Raw genomic sequence first — 27,054 nt, 5'->3', positions numbered from 1 at the left:
AAGGGGCACTGGCAATTTACGGCTTAAGTGTCAATCGTTGGGTGGATACCAGCGCTAGCGGCTAATTTGCTTTGATTCTTACCCTCGTGCGCGCGCGCCCCCCCCCCTCTCACCCCTCTGCTCTAGGCCTTTCGTGTAACGAGCTCGGGGTATCGTGAAGTTCGTGGCCAGGAAAGAGCAATTGCGAGGGCCCTTTTCGAGCCACCGCCACTCGTCGAGAACAGCTTTCGCTTGAAAACGTGGCTTGTGCGATTTTATTCGCAACTTGAGACACTTTCGGCGGGGCGTAACGGATAGTGTGGCCGAAGAGTTCGCTAAATCCTAAAGCGCCGGGCCTCCCGATAAAACTGAAACACGCGCGAAACGCGGCGAGCCTGGATAACGATCAAAGGGGGATTAAACCCGCTTTTTCAAAGCCGCACGCGCGGCGTTCGATTTTTATGTTTTCACCTAATTCTTGGCACTCCGAAATGAAACAGGGAACTGAGGACACGCGCGCTCGTGCTCTACTCGGTGGCTCGCAAAAGAGGGAAATTTGCGCATTCCCCTGAGCGTGGTAAATTAAAGAAAAACTACGTAGGCCCGAGGGCAGACGGGTTTCAGAGTAGCGGAGTCACGGTAACCCTGCAAATTGAGCTTTGACGCTCTCAAAAACTTTCTTGATACAGGCTGGCCAACTGCTCTTGATTAGCCTGGAATTACGCGTGCCTCTTTGCCAGCGGAACGTACCGATGGACCACAAAGTCTGCATTTAAAGTAATAGCGTAGCTCGACGCGATCAAAGTGCCCGGGATAAGTCGCTGGAAAGGGAATGGCAAATTATCTCCGTCCGTAGCGTGCACATCGCTATTCTAATATCTAATTCTGTATGTTTCAGGTAAGAAGCTTTTCCGGTTAATATTTCACCGCCTCCCTTGGAAGCTATCCGACAGCCAGAATTCTGCGAGGACCAGCTACGCCCTTCGCGTAAGTGAATTTCCGTAGCTATTATTCGCGTGCCCCAAGGTCGTCCCGGCATTGTGAGATATCATTCTGTTCGGATCTAGACGAAACCGTCGAATAATTGTCCCTAAAACGACGGCCATTTCCAGGAACGATCGACGGTCTCGCGTCTAATTCGACCCGACTGTGTTCGTGCGAGGAAAATAGGCTGCATTTGAATAATAGTCCTCTTACGTCCGGTTCACACTAGGGAAGCGTGCGCGGACATGCAAATTTTGAGTAACTGTTTTAGAATATGTACCGAGGCCCTCGCGGCCACGGCGGATCGTAAACCTCGCGTATATTCCCGCCGACACCCTCGCTCTGCCTATACGTATAACATGTTAATGGCACATCATTAGATCCCGCCGCACGAGAACGATCTCCTAGGAATGCTTATCAGTTCCCGTCGGGCAAAGAGTTCGGCTTGAAAGTGAAACAAGAATAACGGAGTACCAGCCGCGAGGAAAGGCGAACAGCGGCGCGTTTAACGCTCCATTTAACGGTCCCGTAAGCCAGAAAGAGGGTGCACTTTGGTAAACTCTATGAAAATTTATGCACCTTTGTCTGCAAGCATATGGCTGGCTGGTGAATCCGGCATAATTGTGGCTTGATGCTGTCAAACTTTGTGCACCGTGAATGGAATGGGATATTCCCTGCTAAAGATCCCGCTGCCGAGTCACGAAGCTCGCTGCAGAGATGAATCGCGGGATACTGAATTCCCTTTCGGCTGAATCGATTGTAACGCTCGCAAAGAATCCGCGCAAAGAATTTTGCACGTAATCCAGGTCGTCCGCGGCGAACATCGCGACGCGTGTGTTTTAAAAGGGAGCGGAGGCATCGCCGCTGCCGTTCCTCCGCGCGGAGATTAATTAAAAGTATTTCCATCATTAAAACGCCGCTCGTTCTTTTCCGGTTCTCGTCATTCGACCCCGTTACTCCGTGAAAATACGACGCGTATAATTTACAATTACAAGGGAGCGGGCACGCGAGAACGTCACGACGCGGGGGATTTTTATTCAACGCGAAAAAAAATCGCGAGCGCCCTCGTCGCGGACTTGTGAAAATTTCACGCGTGAAATTGTGAAAGTTTCACGGGCTCGCGCCGCGCACCGAATTTCTCTGCGGCCGCAAGGTCTCCATTACGAATGCAAAAGCTCTCGCCGTTCCGCGTACAGGTACGACTGACAATGGGGCCATTTTTATCGACGCGCCGCGTAATTTGGCGATCGGGCACAGAAAGCATCGCGTCTCTGGGAGTTCGCTGCGCGGAGTGCCGAAAGGCGAGGCATCCATGGGATGTTTAGTAGCTCCCGGTGCAAATCTTGCATTTGGTACTCGTGGAAACGCAAGGGAACCTGAATTACCGAATGAATCATGCCCGGGTCATTCCACGCGAAGTCGGACACTTTTCGGAGCAACATTTCGGATTTTGATGCAACTTGGATATGTTGTAGTCTTTAGGGGTATATAAACATGTCTCGAAGGATTTTTCGCTGGTGTAAATGAATGAAAGTTTCGCGTTCCAGAAATTGTTTTTAAAACTGCTAAGTTGTAGCAAATTGTTTAAAAACAATTTCTAAAAAGGTGTACAAATTTTTAAAAAGGTGCCTTCAACTATAAAATTGCATTTGTTTAGAACAATTACTAAATAAATGTTCAAATATTCGTTTTTATTAAGTGAAATAATTGTTATTAGGTACTCTTATATCTGCACTGTAAGCACCCAAAAGATCATTTTTATCAGTTTATTAATCCAACAGTTATAATTTTTGGAAAAACAGTAAACACTATATTTCAAAGAGCTGTAACATCCACAATTTTTGACATTTCGAAAAATCCTTCGAGATATGTTTACATACCCCTAAAGACTACAACATGTCCAAGTTGCACCAAAATCCGAAATGTTGCTCCGAAAAGTGTCCGACTTCGCGTGGAATGACCCGCCCCGGTCATAAACAAGTGCGAACAGATGCGAATCCTTGTCACCCATGGTCTCCTCGGTGGAGATTCATCTGCTGGGATCGCTGGGAAAAGCGAAATAGACCCGGTCGAGTAAATCGTAGGATTTCCAATATCTCTGAGAGTTAGTTGCAGCTCCCGCGACTCCTTTCACGGGTGTACACTCCCCCTCGGTTATACCAGCCGCGCGTTATGCGCGAGGGAAGTAAAAAGTCGTCTCGAACCCCCGCGCCTCCGGCGCCTCGACGCGGCGGCGTCGCTCCGGCGATGTTTGACTCCGCCGGTGGCGGCGAGGATTACAGGGATGTACACGAATATATCCAGGCGCGCCCCGCAAATGAGAGCAGACGCCGGGGAACGGTTACCGCCTCTGTTCCCCCTGCGCGGCGGAATTCGAAATCGGAAAGCGATATTTATTGTAGCCACTTTTATCGCGGCACTCGAGCGAAATTACCGCGATACTGCTAGCCCAGCCAGTGGGGATCGACGTCTGTTATTCTCCGTGCTTATAGGAACGGGGATTCGTCGCGGTGGAAAATTTTTGAAGCCCGAGCCCTTATCGCTGCTGTCTGTCTCTGCGGGTCGCTCGATCGAGCATCCATGCGCTTTATCGAGTGCACGGCTCGATAACCGAGCGGGGTCACGTAATTCCCGTTGTCTCGGCGCGTCGCGTCGTCATCATCGCCGTCGTCGCCGTGCCGTGTTACCCTTGCACGCGCGATTGAATCCAATCGCGGCGAAGTCGGTCGCGCTGACCCCGAAATTGGGTCAACGCGCACCGGGAGGAAATGTTAAACAGTCGAGAACCATAGGGGGAGGGAATGTAACGCGATGTATCGAGCACTCAATTAAACAGGCGATGGTTAACTTCGGAAATTTCGGTAGCGAATCGAGTCCGCCGGTTGGCCGGCGCGCAGACCAGCCGCTTGTTTAATAATTCATGGTTCGATTGCCTCGGACAATGTCGAAGAGAGGCTTTCGATCTCGCGGAACCAGAGTTGTGTTCTTACGGTTTCGATGCGCGGACCCGACGGGTTAATCGATATTTAATGCAATTTGCATGTACGGACGTTCGGTTTGCCCGGCTGCCCCGCTGTTCCTGCAATCGTTCCGTGATACGATAATAATTGGGGACGCGCAACTGTTATGCGATATCTCCAGTGCTGGGGGGAATTGTTTCGCTGTAACAAGTGTGGAATGTCCGCGGGACGGGGAATCGTTTCATTGTCAAATGCTACCTTCCCAGGTACCTTCGATTTATTTTGAACTCCGCTATTTCGGTGGCCAGGTTTTTCCGATGCATTCCATCATAATTTGCCCTTATTCCGCAATGGTCAGCTAATTTCGCGACTACGCGAACGACGGTGGAAGGGTGTTATTATAAAATGATGGATGTGTCTTATCGGAACGTTGGTCTTTTTCGCCTTTTCATCTTCGATCCGCTGAATCCAGATTCATGCGGTACTATTAATTTCCATGGTGGATCCAGGCAGGCAGCCGCGCTCGCAGGTTTCATGCTACGTTGGGCAATCAATTGGTCCGAGTATGATTAGCTCGTAAAGTTGTGTAACGGCGGTGGGATCGTACAGTAGCACCTTATCGCGGTGCCTTCGCCCTGTCTATACGTCTGAATACGTTTAACGCTCCACTGGCCGAGAGGTTTCGGTGTAATAATTGAGCTATAGCCGCGCACGGATGTAGGTATAGGGTACCGAGGATTGGTCGGTTGGGTATGCAATCGAATTCATTTGGCCCTCGTTACGCGGCGTTTACCTTTCGCCGGATTGTTCGGCTAATTCTGCTATCGACCATTCGTCATTCATCGATATACGTACGTCCACCAGAAACGGACGTCAAGTACACTTTCCTACGTTCCACTGTAATCCCAAGTTAATCCGGTATATAATAATTACCAGATTAAATTATCTTTTTAACCCACCGATCGAGAGCCACCAGCGTAGCAGCCACCTCGAAAATACTTTTCACGGATAAACGAATTCCTGCTCAATTTCGCCGACTCTTTATTTACCGGGAATTCAAACGGGGAAAGCCTCGTAGATCAAATAACTGCCGGCGTCGCGGTTATAGACTGAAATTCCCAGGAAGAGGCTGCGTCTCTCTTTATTCCCGGGGAGATCCGCGCGGAAAAAGCGAACCGCCTAGCCAGTTTCATCGTGCGTGTCTTTCTGAATATTAAAACCGTTTATCGAGTCCGTTCCCCGTATTGTAAGTCCGGGATAGTTCGACCACTTTTTGAGAAAAAGTTCCTTTTGCTTTGCAGCGATAACTCAGAAACGGAGGTTCCATTCGATTCAAAATAAATTCGAGCATCTTCACAAAATGTGTAGTTTCGGATCAGAACTAAATTAAAGTTAATGAAAACTCTTATTTCTTTTAATCTTTTTTCCTTTTAAGGATTGATAAATACTAGATAATATAATATAATAAGTAAATTCTTTTGAATTTTTTATTTTAGATGATCGACTTTCGAGCAGCAGTGGTCACCGCAGAAACCTTTTTTTTTAGAGAAAATCGAGTGATAGACAATAACTCAGTTATTGATAAATATTTTTAAATAAGAAAAATACGATGCACGGTACCAGATGCAGTCCTTAAAAGGAAAAAAGATTTTTTGCGAAATATGTTATAGCTTTGGAGTAAAAAATTTCCAAAGACCACCCTTTTTTTGGCCTCCTGACTGAGCATGACCCCTTAATGTGATCGAACTATCCCATAATCAACGGAGTGATCGACCACCTTGTTAAAATAAATTAGAAACGAATACATACGTATTATTGTGGTGACAGTGTAGTTGTTATGCATATTATATCCCCAGTATCGCAATAGTGTAAATCAACTTACCTGTCTTCCAAACATCATCAGCACTGCAACTTGGTTTAAAAACTTTCAGACTCGCATAAAGTCTTAAGTGTTTCTTATAATTTGAATATGGATTTGTGACAATGGTCGCAAAGTGCAGTGCCCTCTCTTGCGTCAGTCTTAAAATATCAACACTGGCCCGACTGTCCCGGTGGTCGAACTATACCGGGCTTACCTTATAGTCGTCCTCTACGCGTAATAATTGTCGAAACGCGAAAAGCAGAGGATCCCACCATATTTCCCTCGCTTCCTTTTTTCCCCTCTACCCCTCTGCCAGTTTCTCTCTCCCTCGCGTGGAGTCGAGAGTGGGTTCCAGTTCTGAAATTCAAAATTACGAACGTGAAAAATCTCGATTTACTAGGTGCATGCCCCGGAGAAAGAAAACCGGCCAGCCAATCTTCCTGTGTACGCTCGTTCCATCGCTCGCTCGCTCAGCACGAAGCAGATTGAAGCTAGCAAGCTGAACTCACATAGTTACCCGCCTCCCTCTATCCACTGCTGATTCTGAATTCACTTTCCCGACGAGTTCGCGAACCAATTCTTGACATGACTATCTCCTCGCTTTCTGAAATACTTAATCAAAGCAAAAGAGTGGTGGGACGAGCAGGCAGAGAGCCGACGGGGGTAGGCAGAAGTTGGAGTAGGGTAACGTATCGTTCGACCCCGTCGAAGACGATGATCGTGCACAGATAAACCGGGCAACGTTCCTCGCTGCCTCGAGAGCGAATCTATTATTCGACAACCTAATTACTCTGCTCTTAAGAGCCTGGCAAAAAGAAACATTTATCTTGCGAAGCTCGAGGAATGTTCCAAAGCGAGAGAGTATTGATTTTACGCGTGCTTGAAGAAGATCCCTCGATTACTTGACGAAACTCGCCGCTGGGAGGCTGCTTCTTTGTCGCACTGTACCCCAAAAGCTAGCCTCGGGTCTCCTAGTTTTTCAATGGAAAATACTTAAAGCGAACGTGATGAAATTAAACATGCATTAGCACGTTGGAACACTCAACAGCCTGGAGGAAGCAAAGGAAGCAACAAAAGCAGAGCCGAGCGATAACGCAGTCTCAATAATGAACCCCCACACGAACAGCTTTCCAGGAGCAAGAATAATTTTCCCCCGTCCGATACAATTTCCCCGGGGTACCGATTAAACTGCGCTCGACCTTCAGTTCTCAATTAGTTTTCTCAATCGGCTGTTATCGAGCGATTCTTAGCCTCGGGGCTGCGGTTTTCGCCGGGCGAATCAGTGGCCAGAGGCGAGAATCAGAGGTGGCCGTAGCCCCGCGGCCAAGGTGGCATCGATATTTATCGTATTTAATATCAGCTGCCGGGTTTACATTAATTGCAACGCTCGTGCTGTTGCTGGGTGCAGATGCCAGCTTCCCCCGGAGGCCCACGCTCGAAGTGGTGAGCCTCGACGCGTCTTAATCCCTTCCGCTGTGGCACCGGATCGAACAGCGCCGCTTGTTCGACGTACAATTAGCAGGCCGGAAGGCACGGGGGCCTGGGGTACCAACGACGTGGGTTTAGTTAATGGCTAAGCACCGTCTCGCCTAATATGTCTACTTACTGGCTTCTGCGAACGCGGAAGAACAAGGACGATCGATCGCAAATCAACGTGCCGAGGTATGCGAGAAAGTCCTCGCGGAGGAGGCGAGGACTCAAGGGCGGAGTTTGTCACGGAGCGGCAGAATTTTCGAGAAGGCAGATGGAACACGTGGGGAAGGCAAATTGGAAATCAATTCGTTTGCGGTGTCCTGGAACACCTGGCATCCTTCTTCCTTCGACTTCGGGGCAGGACGAACTTTGTTTTCGGGCAACTTCGCTTTGGCTTGGGCGTGAATCGTTCAGGGAGGTCGTTAAACGTCGGGGGAGAATTTTTAAACGGAATAATGTCTCCTTAAGGATACTTTAAGCAGACAGCTGACCGTGTTCTTTAATCTTTAATTGCTGTAATCTGACAGGGGACATCGACAACGTAATTATGAAGGGAGGCGGGGGGCGTAATGAAACGAGCAACAGGGGATGATTAAGTTCACGGCTAATATTTACGAAGCTTCTTGCAAAAGCGTCGAACGGTCCCCGTGTAACAACCCCGAGGCTTCGTGGCTGGCGTCTTCATTAACTGCATTGATTTCTGTGTACAGAAATCACGCCCCGCGATCGCGTCACCCCGGACATAAGCGAATTTAATTTACTGGCAAATGCTTTTGGAATCAATTTCGCTGGAGCCCTGCAGGCGGTAGCGTTTTAATTAAGCTGTTAGCGGTGAAATTTTCTGAAACGTGCGTTCAGTATGACTGCACTGTGTGGACCAAAATTAATTGGTCGCTTGAAACTGCACTTTCCAGTTAAGTTTCTACCGCCCGGGTGAAATTTTCGAGAGAATTCACTTAACGAAAAAAGAAAAAAAAATGGACGAACACGAGGTTTATGTGATCGAATAAATCGCGAACCGTGGGGGTGATTTTTACGGTATTGATCGGTGGTCAAGTTATCCGCCACCTCAATTCCAGCTTCAATGTGCCTATCCCGACAAGTAGGTATTCTCCGGCGTTCAGCCGTGAAAGTAAATAAAGAATTGCCGATTCAGCCGCAAACTAATCGAATCGCTGGTCGTCGAATATACCTCGCAAAGACGGTATATAAAAAATAAATGCTCGGCGATATATTTGGGAATACTGCTGGCAATTACTCCGCGATTGAGTATTTCCTGCGTTCTTGCTTGTTTACGAATGCCCGCGCACAGTAAAGGAACGAACAAAAGGCTACGTACACTTTTATTTATTATCGTGTTGTTCGTTCATGCAGAAATGCAAAACGATTATGTGCATTAACAGGAGAGTGCGTTACAATTAATTTTTACGCCAACACAAAGCTGTCTTCGTTTCTGTTCGACGGTTTATTTGCCCTGGAAATTCTCGTAAATTTTGCATAGGAAAGCTTTTAACCAAACACGCCTTATTAAATTCAAGCTTTGCCCGAAATGATGTGCAGCAGAACGAATTGATATATCGTGTGTCGTTGAAAATACAATTGCTTCTCTATTTGAAAATGTTCAGCCAACTAACGGGCGAATAAATAGCGTAACAAATTGACGTGTTCCATTGCGAACTAAATTTAGGAATCTCTGCTGGAACAATAACTGTTTGTGTTTAATCGCAATCCCTAATTAGATATTCGCGTTGAGTGACGAAAAACTCGATTCAAGCGATTTAAATACCACATGCATGACTAAAAGTCCTAAGTAGTAATGCGCTGTTTATACAGCAAAGAAAATGGAGCCAGCGATATCGATGTCTTTGTTTCGCTAACGCTTTGATTTAAAAACGGACTACTTGGAATCTGGAAGTAGCTCGAGGTCAGCATCGCCCTCGCGCCCTTGTTTCAGGCCACGAGATCTCGTGGACCTCAAAAGAATCAGACGCTGCCCGCGTCGAAAGAAGTCGCCAAGAGCGGTAGACTGGGTGTAATTTAAGTGAAAACCATTTAGCGCGTTAAATCGCCTAGATATGCAATAAGGACCAGAGGAACTTGGAGCGTAAATTTTCCCTCGAGTCCGTGAAAACAACTCTCGTAAAACGACCATTTTACCCTTTTAAGTCCCTGTGCCACGTTATTTAAACGTGATGGAGATTAAGGCTGCGGCTCATTTTTATCCCCGCGTCAATATCGTGCACAGGGTGTTCCAGTCGGCTGAGTTTCTTTCGCGGAAGAATTTGACAAATTTTCGTTATCTGGTGCCGAAGATACTAACACACCGTGTACCTATAAATGTGGTTATCGACAGATGCCATAATTTTCCTCGTGTCTTGGAATCTATTGGAAAAAATTTCGCAGCTGACTTGCTCGTTAATCAGAATTCTTCCCAAAGCGGTGAAATCCTAATTTCTCACTTTTCCATGCACTTCTCTCGCGTGGAAAGTTAACTTCAGGAGCCTTATTGCTGATGCAAAAACGCTGACTACCGGCCAACACGAACACCCTGTATACAGATTACGCGCAGTACTAATTAGGCGTTGCACATAATGCTAATACACAGCGTATGGTGTAGACTAATTAGCCGCATCAATCCTGCACACAACAGCGGGAATCTTGTCGACACATCGTCAATAGGTACACCATTAAATCAAGACCACCGAATGAAGTTCTTAGAAGTTGGGTTGTTCCTTAATAAACTGCCGGAATATTAAGTTACCTCTATATAATTATAGGAGTACATCCCCTCGCCTCGCCCCCCCCCCGAACCATTTTTAATTGGAGAATGAAGCAGTTCGTCGATAGACCGCGATCAAATACCTACCTGCAATTATTCCCGCTCGCAGTTAATTCGAATAACAGACGGGGCTCGGTCTTATTCCGACGAATTAACGGAACGTTTATTTAAGCCCTGGACTGATTTGCAGTATTTCGCTCATCGGTTGACTAATACGAACGTACCACTCGCAAAGTTCTCTCCGAATATACACGTCAGACCGTTTATGAAATAACGTTTCCCTGCGCGTATTCCCCAGGTAACTCTCCATGTCTCACAGTGCGCGCATTAAACATTCACTTCGCGAAATATGTCAGTCCTCCGTGAGCATTATTTCGTGTTCCAATGCTCCATGGAAATGCAGGGTTTTTCCACGAGTGAGAGTCATTGAATTGCTTGGTTCGGAGGCTTTATTTCCAGTCGTTCCTTAGGGAGCCTCCGGATAAAAGAGATATCAAGAGTCCTTAGCGAGTTTCCAGAAAGATTTTATTAGAGTTTAATGAACTTTTCGTGTCATAGGGGGTCCGCGGAGTTTTCTACGATGCTCGTTCGATTCCCGCCCTCCTCCATCCCTCTGCTTCGTTCTTCTTCCGTTCATCCCTCCCTTTCTCGCCCCCCCGTGTTTACGCGCGCAGTTCCAGACTACAGCATAGCCTTTTCGGATAAGTAACTTATACGCGGTGCTGAGCTTGATAAATTTAAAAGATTCACGGCTTGTCCCTCCGCGCGCCCCGTAAGAAAAATCGCCCCCAGTGATCCATCCTACGTCTATATGTACGCGCGCTTCTTATGCTTTCATGAGATTGCCCGGCGCGGCGAGCACTCCTCCAACTACCCTTCGAATAGTATTATTCGCCGTCGCTACAGGAATTATTGCTCTCTCGTCACCGTGGCGCGTGAATCGTCTATTCGAGGATTTAGAAATCCTGCGATTTTCGGAACTGATTGTCAGTTCCACCACGAAATTAGAATCACTTCGCCTCTGCGATGCACAGTGCTGCAGCCCGCTCTCGTTCCATTAATTCGTGACAGAGATAATGCACTTGCGACGTCCTAGCTGCGCCATAATGTCGATAAAAGCATTAGCCGTGTCACGCATCGCTACATTGCGGTGCTCGATGCACACGCTTCCTCGATACCACCCCCCACAACCCTCGTTAATTGATCGAAGAGTGCAATCGCTACATTGCTGGATAGACGTCTTATCCAAACACCGCGAGCATTAGTTGTCGGATGAAAGTCCAGAAATCAAATCTTTCGTCGCTGTTGTCCCTTGAATATCCTCCTCCCTCTAGCAGCAACCCCTCTTTATATCGTTGATCTGGAAATTACGAAAGTTCCTTGCGAATAACAGGGTCGTTAATTTCCTCCGGCGCTAACGTTCCCATAAAAGTACACGGGAAATTCCGCGCGCGCGATATGTTTTCACGAAAAGCGGGGAAATTCTATTTCGGGGCAGGGCGCACGGCGCCGCCTCGTATCGCACGCCTGAGATGCAAGCTCCTGAGCAAACTCGTGAATTAGAAATAACGTGAGTGCACCTAAGCAAGCCTATGACAGCCGCGCGAGGATATTTCAGCCAGCCCTGCCGCTGCACAGTGGATATATCCGCAGCCTCGAACGTGTAAGATTGTGGACTCCGAAATCTTTCGCAGAGGCGGGCCCGGAATTGATCAATTTTAAACGAGGCATCGCGACTTCGACGTCCAAGCCAATCTGGAACAATACTATCTCACCCCTACGCGGATCGCATTCGATTCGAGGCAATCAGCCTTTTCGACTGGCTTCCTTTCTGGCAAAAATTGATAAGACGAACCGGTGATCATCTCGTGCTGTGTGAAAACGTGGGGGAAGGGCATGCCGGGGGATAAATGAACTTCGAATGCATTCGGTGTAAATAATTCTGTGGAGATCGAGTGATTGATTATGCAATACAAACGCGAGTTGGACACGTGCATTTTGGATGTGAAAAGTGTGGGCATGAATGCATCCCATTCGATACAGTGGTACAGAGCAGAGTTGTAGACTTAATTAAAAGTACTATCTTTTCTGAATAAAATGCCGCTTGGTTTACAGTGAAATTCGCTAAATTGTAGATTCGGCAGCTAAAAACGTCAAGCGGCAACCTATAGCGTTGCCTTTGCCCAGAAACTTTAAACGCGTTTTTCTCGAATATTTTTTTTCTCTTCATTTTTTCCCGACTGCGAACGAATTGAGGTCCAGATCGACTTGGAAAAAATTAGAGGATGTGTAAAACGTGTGCCATTTCGCGGCAAACCTCTGATAGGGTCCGTAAAAATTCGAGATTTTCATAAAAAATTACGAAGTCACCGAATTTTTTTAACCCAGACCATCATTGTTTTGGGCGCTACAAAAATCCGGTGACTTCTTAATTTTTTTTATGAAAATCTCGTATTTTTACGGACACTATATGAGGTTTGCCCCGAAATGGCACATGTTTTACACATCCCGTAATTTTTTCCAAGTCGATCTGAACCTCAATTCGTTCGCAATCAGGAAAAAATAAAGAGTAACAAATATTCAAGGAAAACGCGTTTAAAGTTTCTGGGTAAAGGCGACGCTATAGGTTGCCGCTTGACGTTTTTAGCTGTCAAATCTACAATTTTGCGAATTTTACGATTTTCAGGAATTTATTGCGGAGACAGGAATTATAGTAATGGAATAAAACTTTTTTCTAGTGATTAAACTACATTTCTACAATAAATAAAAATATATAAAAGTAATAAAATTATTGCCTTTAAAATGGTTTTGCAGGTAATTTTGACGACATGTTTAAAAATTCATGCCTCGCTCGTGCAGGTGCTTTCAGCAGTTGGACTTATCTGAACCCAAAAATACGAACAGATTCTAGATCAGTATGACTGTCGCTATGGCCCGAACTAGAATAAATGATTTATCCTTAAAATTAACAAAATGGCGGGCAAAATACAAGAATCAATGTATTTCGGCTGCGTTTTCTGTGCTATTTTCGATTTTAAAAGTAGGTTAGACTGAACGGAAATACTTGGCTGTAGTACCGGCCAGAGGCATAGGTGTGTAGAATAAGCAGTTCAATTTATAAAGCAATCGGTTCGATAGATTTTGAGATTTTACCTGCACCATGTGAAAATTTGACGTTTCGAGAAAAACGCGTTGAAAGTTTGCATCTACAGAGGCCGAGCCTCTGCGCTCCCTACAAAATGCCTATGTAGAAGCTAAAATAATTGGATTTTTCAATGAAAATTTAACAGTACATTCTTGAGGACATGTACTTTCTAAAAATGATTTTAAAAAATCGATTCTTTCAAACCGTCTAACCAGAATGACCCCTTAAAATGTTATGCATTTTAAATAACTAGCATTGAGACGAACTTCGAAGTTTTGTATCGAGTACCACAAACGTTAAGTTCAATCTCAGACATAAGTACCTGTGGTTCCTCCAGGACTCTGCTGTTATACACATTGTGCTCAAAGTTTCAGCTAATTAAGCAAATGGGTAGTAAAATGGTAATTAGAGATGCGCGCATGATCGCGAGTCATTGCTATTGCCCTGTGTATCAGTGACATGGAAGCATGCCTCCGATATTAACGCCACGCGTAATGGTACGCGTGATCGACGTCTATTTGTCGGTATCAAATTGACGGGCATAGATGCGTGAAATCGGCCCCGGATAGGGAAATCAAAATTTACTTACCGGCAGGACGCGTCAAAGAGGTCTGGTGTCGATTGAGCCAGTCGCACGAGGAATATTTGCGGATGGAGATTCGCGTAACGTTATCGCTTTTCGGCGACCGCGAGCCATGAATAAAAACGTCCCGCTTCCGCCGAAATCTAAATTTTCATTTCGTTCGATTCACGGGGCGAGCTGCGCGGAGCACTCCCGCCGCGTGTAATCGCAAAGGTAATTGATTTACTGGAATGTCAGCCGACCGGCTTTCCAACGTTTGACGTAACTCAGCCAGAGCAAAATAAAGAACGCGCAAGTTACACGCGAGTGCAATGTCGGCGCCGGCATAAAACGCATAACACCGAGTTTAATGGCGCTCAGAACAAATTGCCCAAGATCTGGCACCCTTTATTTATTATATCAGTCACATTGACGTGCAAACTACCTTGCGCGATAGCCATTCCATGCAGGATATATTGGTCCATTATTAAAGTTCGTGCAGCGAGCCAGTCTTTCGGGTTCACGTTCACGCGCGACGCTACGCCAGACACACTTAGAAAATGTGTTCTAATTTTCGCTGAAAATCGCGGAGGTTATTATGGCCAGCTTACAAGGAAAGATCCCGAACCCGAGAATTCAACAAATTCTGAAACTTTCTGAACATATAGAGGATTTCTTTCTGATTACAACGCGATTTTTCTTTGCTGCCCAAATTCCCTCGAAGGGGGTGAAATTAACCCCTGAAAATCCGGTTATTTTCCGATTTTGTGTGATAACTCGCGAGCTGTAAGAGACAGAAAAAAAGTTTCCAGACAAGAGTTACTTCGTTTAATTAGATCTAGCATTTGGTAAAGAAATTATTTTACAGTTCATGAATTACAACACAAAATCGGAAAATAACCGAATTTTCGGGGGTCAATTCCACCTCCTTGGAGTGAATTTGGGCAGCAAATATATATTGCGTTGTAATCAGGAGGAAATTCCCTACATATTCACGAAGTTTCAGAATTTTTTGAATCTCCAGGTTCGGGATCTTCCCTTGTTAGTGACGTTCTTCGGAAGTGAAATAATTGATGCTGGACAGTTGGATAATACTCTTTGCAAGTTGAGACGACCAAGCACCTCCGTCAGAGTACGTGTTAAGTTCCTCCGTAATCGTATTAGGTTCGTTTAAAATCCCTCTTAAGCAGAATATTCTGTCGCGTCGACTCGTCATAAGTTGCTTATTTCGACGCGGCTCGTGCATGTACGGTTTTACAGAAGAATGCGAAAGAGCCTCGTGGAGCGTGAGTACCTACGATTTTAAAGCACGTTTTGTTTAAAACCGGACGCTTGCATGCTCCGAAGGGAGTTCATGTATTCTGGACGAAGCCTTGACTACTTTGAACCCAGACTAAGGACACGCTCATTTTCATCATTTTTCCCTGTCCCCGTCACCGTGTCACTTTGCATGGCACGCGTTAGGCAAACTTTCAGAATGTTGTCAAAGTTGTAAAACTTTTCCAATATAAACTACCCCTCTACATTATGAAAAGTGGTAATAATTAATTCCACTTTCCAGTCTACTTCGGGCTGTACACATTATTAGCCTGCCGCAAACTAAATGTTCTCTTCGATCCAGCCTCAAAGGGACGTAGCGTTCTCGGAACTTTGAATACTAAATCAAAGTAGTTCTCAACTAACTTCTTCCAGACATCAGCTACTAGATAAGCCCGTCTATCGTGGAACCTAAGCGAAGTCCTAGGAATTTCTTCGGATCACAAAGTGTCCCTTCGCTCTCGATACCACAAACGCTTCACCCGCGTCGATTGGCGCAACGAGCTTTCGGTAGCCGCAAAGTTCGCTCCCCCCAGCAGCGACGTACCGTCTACTTGTTCCTCGGGATCGCAGTTTCTTTAACGCGGGAGACACGCTATAGTGGAATCGATCTGTTGCTCGAGGCTCGCGGACCAACGGCGAGCCCTCCTCCAGTCGCCTCGCTCTTCCTATCTTCGCCGATGCAGTGCTCGATGCAATTTACGTCTCTGCACTTTGCGTGGACGGATATTTTAGCAAAGTTCTTCCCCGGCTAGACCCGGCTATATACCCACTTTCTCCGCGTTTACGTATAAAACTTTCAGACTCGGGGGTGGATCCCGCAGACCGGATGCTTCATGCAGATATCTATACATTTATCCCCTCGACCTTTTTCCACGGCCAGCTACTAGCTACACTGGTTTATACGCCTCCGCGGCTGAAAATGGAAAAACCGCTCGGACGCATTTCCTACGGCGCGCTTGTTATTGAAAGTATCGATTAAAGTAGAGTTCCCGGGGGTCCTATATGCTTGTTAAAATGTTCCGTCAGTCTACGAACTTTCGGTACCGCGGTCTTAGTCTCTTGGACTTCGGGGAGATTAATATGTGGATGCATTTAAACAAGGTTTCCAGATGCTGCTAGGGAATGGAGGCAAATAAAGACTGATAGGGGTATAAAGAGTGAAGTACCAGCGTGCAATGTGCTACACTAGCTTTACGAGGGTTGCTTAACAAGACAGTCCCATCCTCAGAGCTTATTGGACTCTGCATACTACAGTGATAGCATCTACAACTTCCAGACTTCTTCTGTCTAGAGGATATTTTGAAGAATACCTGTCGATACCAATGTGTATATTCAATCTCCTTCTAACTTCAGCCTTCAGCCTGCCGAAAACAACCTCGCACAATCTACCTTTTTCCTGAAACGACACTTGCGACAGACTTGTCAGATAACGAGCGAAATTCCTGTAATTTCTCCTTATCTTCGATGCGTAAAACCTCTTCATTGATTAGCTTTCACTTAGTCACAGATTATTACCTCGACACGATCCTACGTCCGGGGCCAGTCAGTGAAGAATCTGGTGCAGTTTGTCGAAAATTGTACGTGCCTCCTGGATACCACCGCATCAAGGCTGCAGATTCTTTTGAACCAGGCGCCATGAATTATCCTGCTTTGCGCGGGAGTAGAGGAGACGTCGAATAGGAAAAATACATTGGAACGAGGCCGGCCAAGTTTGCCAATTTCGCGGTGCGATTGAGCCCGCGGATGCGCTTGGCAAGACGTGAGTAAGCCGCTTTATTACCGGCCGAGCGGGAGTTAAGTCTGCTTTTCAAACCCCCTCGAATCTTTCTTGAAGTATCGATTAACTTCTCGGCGGAGGGGTTTACAGCGCAGCCTTAAACAACGAGCACATGGTCGGTGGGATTTTTAAGAATCCCAAGGGAGTCGGGGATCCACGAGTGTTCCGCGATTTCGAGGATCCTCTGACCGTTTAGTCTGGGCAACTGTTTTCTATTTGGGGCCCCCTTCTGCGCGCAGATGGTTTCGTTGAACTTACCGGGCGCAAGATAAAGGCACCCGGCGAGCTGGCCAGTCTTAAGTGCACTACCTAGTTTTAGTAAAAAGGATTCCCTGCACCGTTGGAGATGACTCCGCTGCTGTTCGCGAAGAAACTCCGTTATCATCTGAAGCGCTCCACGAGCTCGATAACTTCCTCCTTTTTCACCGCGCGCAATCGCTGGTGCGTGGAATAGATACGCGCAGCGACTGATCAACTCCGCGTGCCCGCGCGACGTGTCATAAATAGATTCGCACGGCAAATGAATTAGGTTGAGTGGAAGAGCGAAACCTATTTAACAGACGCGACGACACGAAAGTGTAGTCGCTCCCTTTGTACCGATTCGTTTCACCTTTGTGTCCCGGCCAGCGTGATTCGATCGAGCAATGAACCTACTCCGGCAGAACGCGCTGCTAATTAACCGACTGCCGCCCTCGACGATTCGCAATCGAGGCGCGCCGAACGAAATATAAGACAGGAATTGCGCGGTAAACGAGAATTCACGCCGAACGATTCGACGTTCAATGGACTCGCGTAGAAAGAGCATATAAAAGCCGCACTCGACTTGCTCTCCGAAGGGCCAAGATGTTCTACGAATAAGCAGAAAGAAGGGGGCGGGCGGGGGAACAGAGGGAAACGGTGAACGGTGTTGGCGCGTAAGAAGGGAAAAATAGAGGCCCGAGGGAAATACGAAATCCGGCGGACGTACGATGGGCGCGTAATTTAAAGGCTTTCGCTTATTACGGGGCCGAGTGCTCGGTGGCGTGCACCGTGCGCCGGTCTGAATGGCAATCGCGCGGTCACGAAGAAGCGCTGCTCAAAGACGCGCGCGCGGAAACTTGGCCGGAAGATAACAATCGACGATTTCGATCCATAAACCGCGTGCCTCGTGCTCGTCCAAACAGTTTAACTTTAGCCGAAACTTCGGCCTGGGAACGCGCGTGATAAACGATCGAAGTTCCTCCTTTCATCGGGTGCCGTCGGTGGCCGTTCGACGAATACTCTGGATTCCAATGTGTCGTTGACGCCTCTCGCCTCCCGTTGACGCTCCCCTTTCTGTCTTCCAGCTCTTCGTAAATTATTACATCGCCCTCGCCCGTCGATCCGTTCGCGCCGATCGATCGCACCTCCCTACCGGCTTCTGCTCTCCTGCCACCGAAATCACTATCCAAAATGCATGCTTCCCCGGAGTATCCCTCGTGATACACACGCGCGCCAACCCTTCCGAATTCTTGCAACTGATTGGAAAGATTAAGGGGACTTTCTACTCTCTCGGCCGAAAAATCGGCCAATTTTCGGTGATGGTTTTTATAATGAAATGAACACTTAACGTTTTCGAATTTCAGAGGGTATATTGTACCACTCTTGACATACAAGAAAAAGTCTTTGTTGTTTGTTTATTTTACTTGTTTACATAAATATTTCGCAGGGAAGTTGGCGGCTTCAGAATTGCTGGCGGTTGAAATTTCGGACGACTGGATCGTCGGAAATAAAGAAACCAAAGATATTTCTAATTCGCAGGAGTGTGGTTATCTAGCTTTCCACGAAAGAACAATTTTGAACCAAAATTATTAAAATGGGAGGCGATCGAAGTTGAAAGTACCGCATAGGGCATTTCTTTTCTGTTTAATTGATATGAAATGTGGGGAAATATTAAAAAATAGTAAGATATTTGTGGTTAGAGAGATAGCCATACTCCTGCAAATTAAAAATATGTTTGGTTTTTTTGTTTCCGATGATCCAGTCGTCCGCCAGCAATTCTGAAGCCGCCAACTTCAATGCGAAATATTTATGTAAACAAGGAAAATAAACAAACAACAAAGACTTTTTCTTGTATTTCAAGAGTGGTACAATATACCCCCCGAAATTCGAAAACGTTAACTGTGTATTTTATTGTAAAAACCATCTCCGAAAAGTGACGGATTTTTCGACAGAGAGAGTAAGTAGAATGTCCCCTTAAGTAGTCAGACGGCCGAAAAGAGGCGAATGTTTGTGAATTTTTTTTGAAAAAGCGGAAGCATATATTCTTACAGAACTTTTTGCACTTAAAAGAGCAACATTTAAAGAACATTTGGTAATTTTTTCGTAGAAGAATATTTACGTTTATAATAAAGTAACAACCGACATGGATGTGCTTGCAAAATGCTTCTTGGAAGAAGCATTTTAAAAAATGTGGTTCTACGGTGACTACTGCCATTCGGAACCCGATTATCTAAAATCAAAAAACAAAAAAGATTTCGTTAGTATATTAATGTATCCTCAGATTGACGGAGAGAATTTTCCGAAATATTAATTTAAAACAAAATAGCAGCTATTTATAAAAAATCGGGATTTCAACTTTAAATAGGATCATTTTGTTTTAAATTAATATTTAAGAGCAAGGAACAAGGAATATTTAACTGAACACGTTTCACAGGGTTGGCAGGAGGGCACTTGTTAAATATTGCTTCGAAACTGTAGTAGATGATAGATGCAGAGGCGTAATTAGTGGTAGGTGCTTCGTTTTCGTGGAAATCGATTTTGAAGGTTCATGGGATGCACGTTACCATTGGGAGAGACCTGGCTGCGTGTCTGTCTATTCATCTATTGCGTCGCTCGCGGCTCGTGCCTTGTGTTTCGGGCGTATGGAAACACTTTCCATCTCTGTTACTTCTCTTCCAATGCTGGTAATAATTAATAATGGTTAAAACTTCAAAATTGATTTCCGATTCATTGTGGCGCGAAAGGTCAAGCGTTTCTCGATTACAGTAGAGGAAGTGCAGCGTATTTGGAATACTGTTGGTAATTTGGAACACGGAAGTATCTAATAAACTACTAACGCTGTCTAATATGTAACACCGTAAATAATAGAGGCTAATGACCTGTTAACTAATGACATTTGTGAATGAACCACCATTTTATCATTTTCGACTTAATCTGCAGAATAAGAAAACGTGAGTTTTCTAAACTTTTGCAGCAAGTATTCAATCGTTCCAATCACGGTTAAAATATGTCGAAACCTTAGAGTTAAACACTTTTAAGTTAAACGATTTTATTTAAAGTACACTAAATTTTTTTAGTTTTTACTGAATTTTAAATAAAATCGTTTAACTTAAATATTACTTTTTATGTATTTTATTTACCTAACATTGTTCCTACATTGTGATGTTTTCAGCCTGATTATATCATGAAAGAAAATAATTTTATTACCTACATATTTCTTTAAAGTTTATACGGTGAAGGTAAATTGGAATAGCGGTATTTCAAATTACTTGCACCTTAACGAAATCGATACCTCCTGTCATTTTTCATTTAGACCAAAGTTTCAGTTACTTTTTGTTGTTTATTATTACTGAGAGCTTAAAATATGGAAGCTTATTAGTTTTCCTATGATATTATGCAGTTTTATTTGTTCCCACCCTCTGCTGTAATTTTTTTATTCGTCTTAAACAAACTGTTATTCCAAATATACCGCACTTCCTCTATGAATTACGTTTAAGTTCGGGCCAGATCGATATAATTTCAACAAGTCTTGCAGCGCTCTCTTCCAACAAAGAGAGGTTTTGTTTGAAAAACAAACTCTCCATTAACTTATACCGTTTCGTGACGCCGAACGATAAAGTTTTTTGTCCCAAGCTAATTTAGCGTAAAGGCGAACAACGCTCTATTTTTAGCTCATTTCTCCTGCTCCTTAAGTGTTTCCTCGATGCTAATTAACCGTGTCGGCATTTGCATTGCTTCCCCCTTGCCCACCCCCTTGTGTCTTCCCGAAGAGTACCCGACGCTCTCCAGGGACGTCGGTTTTTTCCGTTTCCACTGTTCGAGCTGCGCGCGTATTGGCGGGAATCGGGCTTCTCCGGCGAAAAACAAAACTCCCTTGATTCTGGAAGAAAAGAAATCTCGGCTTGTAGGTCGAAGTGATTAATCAAATCGCGGAACAGGTTGACGCTGGGCTCTGAATATTCAGTGGCCCGATATATCGCCTTATAAAAAGCAACGTGTGTTCGTTTAATCAGTTAATGACTTTTGCCACGCACGTGGGACGTCCTTTGCAAATTTTTCTCCTCTTCGCGACAGCGGTCATGAATCTACGGAGGCGGGCTGCACGATGAATAATTTTGACGTTGGTCTTGAAAGTAAACCAATTACTCGCTTCCCTACGCGAATTCGTTCCTTTGCTTATAAAATAGTGGCAGCTTAATAATTAAAACGAACAACCATTTTCCTTTTTTTCCTCTCTATTTATTTAGTAAATATAAAGCAAACTAGAAACATTTCCAACGGTACACACGAAGTTACACCTACACTCTGCACGAAGCGCTGTTTAAACCAAAAGTTCTCGTGTACGATCATATTCCCTTGCTATCCTAACATCACGATATCAGTTTGATTCGCTTTTATCATCCGCTCCATTTGTTTGTTCGTTCCTCGTTCGCGTTATACAAGGCAAACAGTACGCGTCGAAACGTTCAGCGTTTCTCGTAAACCGATTCACCGCATAATAAGACCGCCTGGTAATCAAGGCCGGTGGATTGATACACCGCGCGTAAAACGCGGCTGCTCCGCAGCTGCGCGATCTCATATTTGAAATGAAACAGCATCCTATCCCTAGGCGGAAGTATTACACGCCCGGATCGATGTAACTCATATGCGTCTGCAGCGCCCAGTACACGAAATTACCACCAGCACGTTCCCCGAATTGAACTGCCAGCTTTCATAAGAAGACACATTAGGATAAACCCGCGAGATTAAATTGTGGAGTCGTTTGGAGGTCTGAAGCCTACGCGAAGATTTTCTCCTAAGAGAGATACCAAGCTTTATAGTCCTTGCTGCTAGAGGGTAACATAACAGGTGTGATTTGTTCTCTATCGTTGATCACGCGAAGATAGGTGCCGATTAGGGAGATCGTCCTTTAAAATCCATCTACCTACGTTAATTCGCTGGCCACGTAATTATTATTCTGGACCATTGACGACGCGGAACAAGGTGATGGGTTGATGGGCTGATGGGTTGTTACTAACGATACGAATCGTCCGCAGGGAAAACGGATGGGACATCGAGTATCGCAGGCAACACGAGCGAGCATTCGCGGCCGAGGTGGATTGTTGCGGGCGCTGTTTGAAATAACACGCTCATCCTTTCGATCTTAATTACGCGACCTCATATTTATCTTCGGTCAGGCGAGTCGCGCGGGTATCCGCGCGCTATCCGGCCGGGCAATTAAGCGGTGGCGAAGAACGGGCGAGAAGCTATTAAACTCGGCCGGCCAGGGAGCAGAGGCGCGGGATTGTTGCTATACTTTGGCGATAATGGTGAATTAATAGAGTAGGCGGGCGAGGTCCTTGCCGGCGGGAAAAGTTCTCGATATCCGTTGCTCGCCGTCGCTCGTCGCCGTTCGTCGCCGCCGCGAGAACGTGGACCGCAACGACTGGTAGACGGTTAATTAAGGAAACCGTTAACTGAGGAAACCGACTTATCTGCGACGATTGGCTGCTAAGTTACCCAGCGGAGCAAATGTTTCAGAGTTTCAATCAGCTTCCCAAGCTTCCCCCCCGCCCCCTCGAATAGCTACTTTGCAGTCGTTGCCATAAGACGCTCTTGAATGCGATTATAATAAATTCTTCGCTGAAAGTTACCGAAGCACTGGAATCCGCTTTCGATGATAATGGGCGAGTGGGAGAGCGGGTGGGGGGCGGGGCAGAAATAGTGAAGACGCCGAGAAGCGTTCTCGTCACCCCCTCTTTTAGACCTCCAACGGTGGGATTACGATTTACATGACAAACCTTAAAGCTCCTTGCCGCGGCGTTACTTAACGACTTTCCCTCGGCTATATCGAGACCCCGGGAACATTATACACCGCCCTCCCCCCCCCACTCCTGCCCATCTTTTTCTCCCCCGCTAAATAGCCGCGGCTAGCGTCAATTGTGTAGGTAAGCGTTTTGAAACGGGCCCGTGAATTAAAGAAGACAATACCCCTTTTGTGCGCGGGCCTAATGGGCTATCGTCGCGTCGCGGATCCTTTACGGCCGTGTATTTACCCTCTCCTCTTGTTTTCTGTGTTGCAGATGGCTACTTAGGCCCCTTTCACGCAGAGTCTACATGCAGGTACGTGCGGTGGCGTGTTTTACCCCCGAGTATGCGCTCGTATGGTGGCCTGATTCAGGATCGCCGGCCATCGGCGAGTTCACGGAGGAATGGTGCTTTTTAATTTGTCAGATGTCACGGCGTGAAATAGAGGGGCTTGTGTTCACGGTCCGCGACACGGCAAACGGCCAAATAATTCCCCAAGTAAGATTCGTAATGAATAACGTATGAATCCGGCCGATTTATCCCGCGTCTCGATAACACGGCTCAATGGAACGCCGCCGCGTTATTCCACGCATCGCTGCAAACAAATTAAAACTCCCCCTCTGCCTCTCTCTCTCTCTCTCTAGAGAGAGACTTTTTTTTACAAGATGGCTAATGTAAAAATAATTGGGTTATAGAATGGTGAATCACGATTGATATATATATATTCTCTCTATATACTCTCTCTCTCTTTCTCTCTCTCTCTCTCTCTCTCGCTCTCTATCTCTCTCTCTCTCTCTCTATAGATATAGAATCGCTGAAAATATTAAATTTTTACGGCTCCGATTCAATCGTGATTCACCATTATATAACCCAATTATTTTTACAAGATGGCTAATGTAAAAATAATTGGGTTACAGAATGGTGAATCACGATTGAATCTATAGAGAGAGAGAGAGAGAGAGAGAGAGAGAGAGAGAGAGAGAGAGAGAGAGAGAGAGAGAGTATATAGAGAGAATATATATATATCAATCGTGATTCACCATTCTATAACTCAATTATTTTTACATTAGTCGTCTTGTAAAAATAATTGGGTTATATAATGGTGAATCACGATTGAATCGGAGCCGTAAAAATTGAATGTTTGCAGCGATCCTTCACGTACGCGTGGATGGACAGGGCCGCGTCGTACGTCACGCAGGATCCCATCGATTCGCGGGAATATTTCCGGTATTTTCCAAAATGCGATTTCCTTGCGGCGAGCGGCGTTTTTCGAGAAATACCATTCAACGTGAATTATTCAAATATCACTCTGGTGGCCGGCGTTTTTCGCCTCGCCCACTGGCAATGGGATATCCGGCGCGGTGCCGAAAGCTATCGGTATCCATTCAGCGGGAAAAAAAATTGCAGAGGGACGATGGGGGTGTGGGGGAGGATGCCTAGAAAAAGAAGAAAATTATTTGCGGGACGACTTGATATTGCAACGACGAAGCTCGGGAGAGAGACGGAAACGGGGTCGTGGCCGCCGTATCCCTATTGAACTTTGGCGTCAAAGTAGAAAAGGATTGTCTGTATCGTTGGGCTAACGATGCAGCCATCACGGTCGTTCTATATCCCGTCGGGATTTACCAAGGGGATATCTTCTCCGTGCTCGTTGGGGCGCAGATCGCCCCTTAAAATAGAGAGATAGTATTTTCAGCGAACATGCTTCTGTTAGGTTGAATTAAACTTCCACCAAATTCGGTTAAGATACGCGCGAGGACAATTGAAGCTGTTAGGAGGGGTGAGTTGTTCGCTTACATTTCATCAGTCTTCGTGACATTTTTCGACTTGGCGTCTGCAAGGCTAGGCGAAATGTGTGTCAAGCGATACAAGTTTAATGAGCGGCGGGAGAGTCTTTAAATCCATCTTCAAAAGTGCTGTTGTTAAAACACGGAACCTTGGGGGAGGGAAGAATCCTTCGCATCAGGCTCTATCGTTGACCAGACACTCGGCCCCCAATTCAAGTGACTTTCGCTGACTATTCCCACGTCCAGCTCCAGTCGCATCGATTTCCACGGGACGAGACTCGGCACACCGCGTCCGATCTGTGCCCGTGGCTCGTACATCTCTGTCCCAAGGTTTCTTATCTCCGCGAACTGTGCAGCCTCGCGGTGGTAAACAATGCCCGGGGCGGTTTCACGGGTCAAGGAGCCGCGAACAGGCCAGGTGAGCACGTGCTCGAGGAAGTCACGTTTTCGCACATGGGGCCAACACATTCATCATAAAAAGCTCGTTACGGCACCACTTGTTGTCCGAGCCTCAAGCCTTTCGACGTGTCTGCCGTGCGAGGAGAGGCTCGTACCACCGCGTCGTTCTCTCTCCCTCGCTGGCAAATTGAGGATAAAATTGCCCGCGGTGGATCGGCATATATCCTCGTTTCGTACCGTGTATCGTCCTAAACGCTGACAAACGGAGGTCCCCTCGTTTTCTCCTCGTCCCACTTTCGTCACCTCTGCATACGTCGCGTCAGCAGGGCGTAGCGTTCCGATCGGTGATTGATCGAGTGACCCGTGGAATAGTCGGCAAATATTTCTAATCTCCCGTTGCCGGCGAAATTCGACGATCAAATCCGCGCGGTTTGGCTATCGCTTCCGGCCGTGTTCGCTCTATGTACGGTCTGAAAAGGAACTTCCTTCTTGAAGTAACGCGGGATTCAGGATTTCTCCGCAAGTTACAATGGACCATTGCAATGTAAATCTCGGAGCGTTGATTCTGAATCGTGCCAGATTTCGCGTTATATTGGAATTTGAGATAATGATTGACGGGAAAGGATATAGCGAGCGGCACTGTAGTTAAACTCGCGGCATTCGAAGGGAACACGGTGCACCGGCTTCATCGCTTCGACTACAGATATACCTAGGGGAGACCGGGGCTAAATGTTCCGGGGGTAAGTTGTTCCGACGACTCTATCTTCAAAATAAAAAGGGCATTGTACTTTAAATTATTTTTTCTTATTTCTTTTGCGAGTTGCAAACGATCGCAGAATAAGGTCGAGATCCTGCGATCTTTAAAAGTTTGTAGCTCGGAGCAACGTTAATCGATTTTCATGAAATTTTAGGCACGTATACAACTTAATGCAATCTACAAACGGGTGTTTTTGAATTTTCACTACAAGCTCACAAAAAAGGTTTAAAAATCGACCTTTACTATTCTTTTCGCTATTCCAATCAAATACATTTTTTTGTCAAAACGACGAAACGCGTCAGTTAGCAAACTAATCCTTCTAGCTTCTCAAAAAAACTCAAGTTGTTTGGACCAATTCTAAAAAAGTTATGCGATTTTAAAAAGTGTCCGAGTATTAATGCGAGTCACTGTACATACAGTTGAATGTAAGACTGATTAGTAGATTATAGTTTTTACACCAAAGATAATGTTTATGATTTAATAATAATTATCGTTATGGTTTTCTTTTAAAGATAATACATTTTTGTTGGTCCGAACCTTCATAAATAAACATTATTAATAAAATTCTGTTTTATTCCATTAGAATATGAAATGTTTCATTAAAAGGCAATTCTTATATCATAGTAACAACTTACCCCAATGCGATAACAACTTGCCCCATATAGGGGTAAGAAGTTCCGCTTCGATCAGCCACAAATAAATTAGTTTCTATGGAGAACCTATTACAATATATTAAATACAAGCTTAAAATCAGAAAATATAATAAATTTAACAAGAAATTAGTCAATAGTGAAGAGAACATCTACATTATTTTCCAGTAATGACTAAAACAACAGTTTATGTTTTATCGAAATCGGAACTTTTAGCCCCGGTCTCCCCTACATGCCACTGTGCCTGTTCACCGACAAACGAGTTCGCGCGTTGATACATCCATCTCGAAAGGCTGACGGGAGTTTGGAATCGAGTTCGAAAGTTCATGCCACGAAGTGGCGGCCGGTGCAACGGTACACCGACCAGATCTGCCCGTTCGTGCGTGCGGTTTCGCGTGAGAATCGAATTTTTCCTGCGAAACGCGAAGATTAATCTTGCCCGCAAACAGGCTGTCGACACGCGACTCGATCATCTGGCTGAAACACTTTCGTCGATCGCCGTGCTCCTGGTCCTTTCCGAGCGACGAGCGCGAAACAATCGGCCGTAATTGAAATCACTGCGAACGGAACGGCATCCTTTGTCCTATCGAATTC

General features: G+C 45.7%; 1 protein-coding gene across 4 annotated transcripts in view; it reads left to right on the top strand.

The window, feature by feature from the left end:
* Kek5 (leucine-rich repeat, immunoglobulin-like domain-containing kekkon 5 protein) overlaps positions 1–27,054 on the top strand; it is a 256,658-nt gene that overhangs the window by 79,635 nt on the left and 149,969 nt on the right. For 2 of the 4 annotated variants that reach the window (XM_076808519.1, XM_076808518.1), the window contains exon 3: positions 23,143–23,182. The exons of 1 other annotated variant lie outside the window; for it this stretch is intronic. The gene's annotated coding sequence lies outside the window, so the exon portion shown is untranslated. Of the gene's footprint in view, positions 1–23,142; positions 23,183–23,346; positions 23,366–27,054 lie in introns of those variants that run through there. One more of the 4 variants, XM_076808520.1, reaches the window with a different exon arrangement.

This window comes from Andrena cerasifolii, chromosome 3 (assembly GCF_050908995.1).
Source record: "Andrena cerasifolii isolate SP2316 chromosome 3, iyAndCera1_principal, whole genome shotgun sequence".
Taxonomy (NCBI): Eukaryota; Metazoa; Arthropoda; class Insecta; order Hymenoptera; family Andrenidae; genus Andrena; species Andrena cerasifolii.
This window is presented reverse-complemented; position numbering and strand designations above follow the sequence as displayed.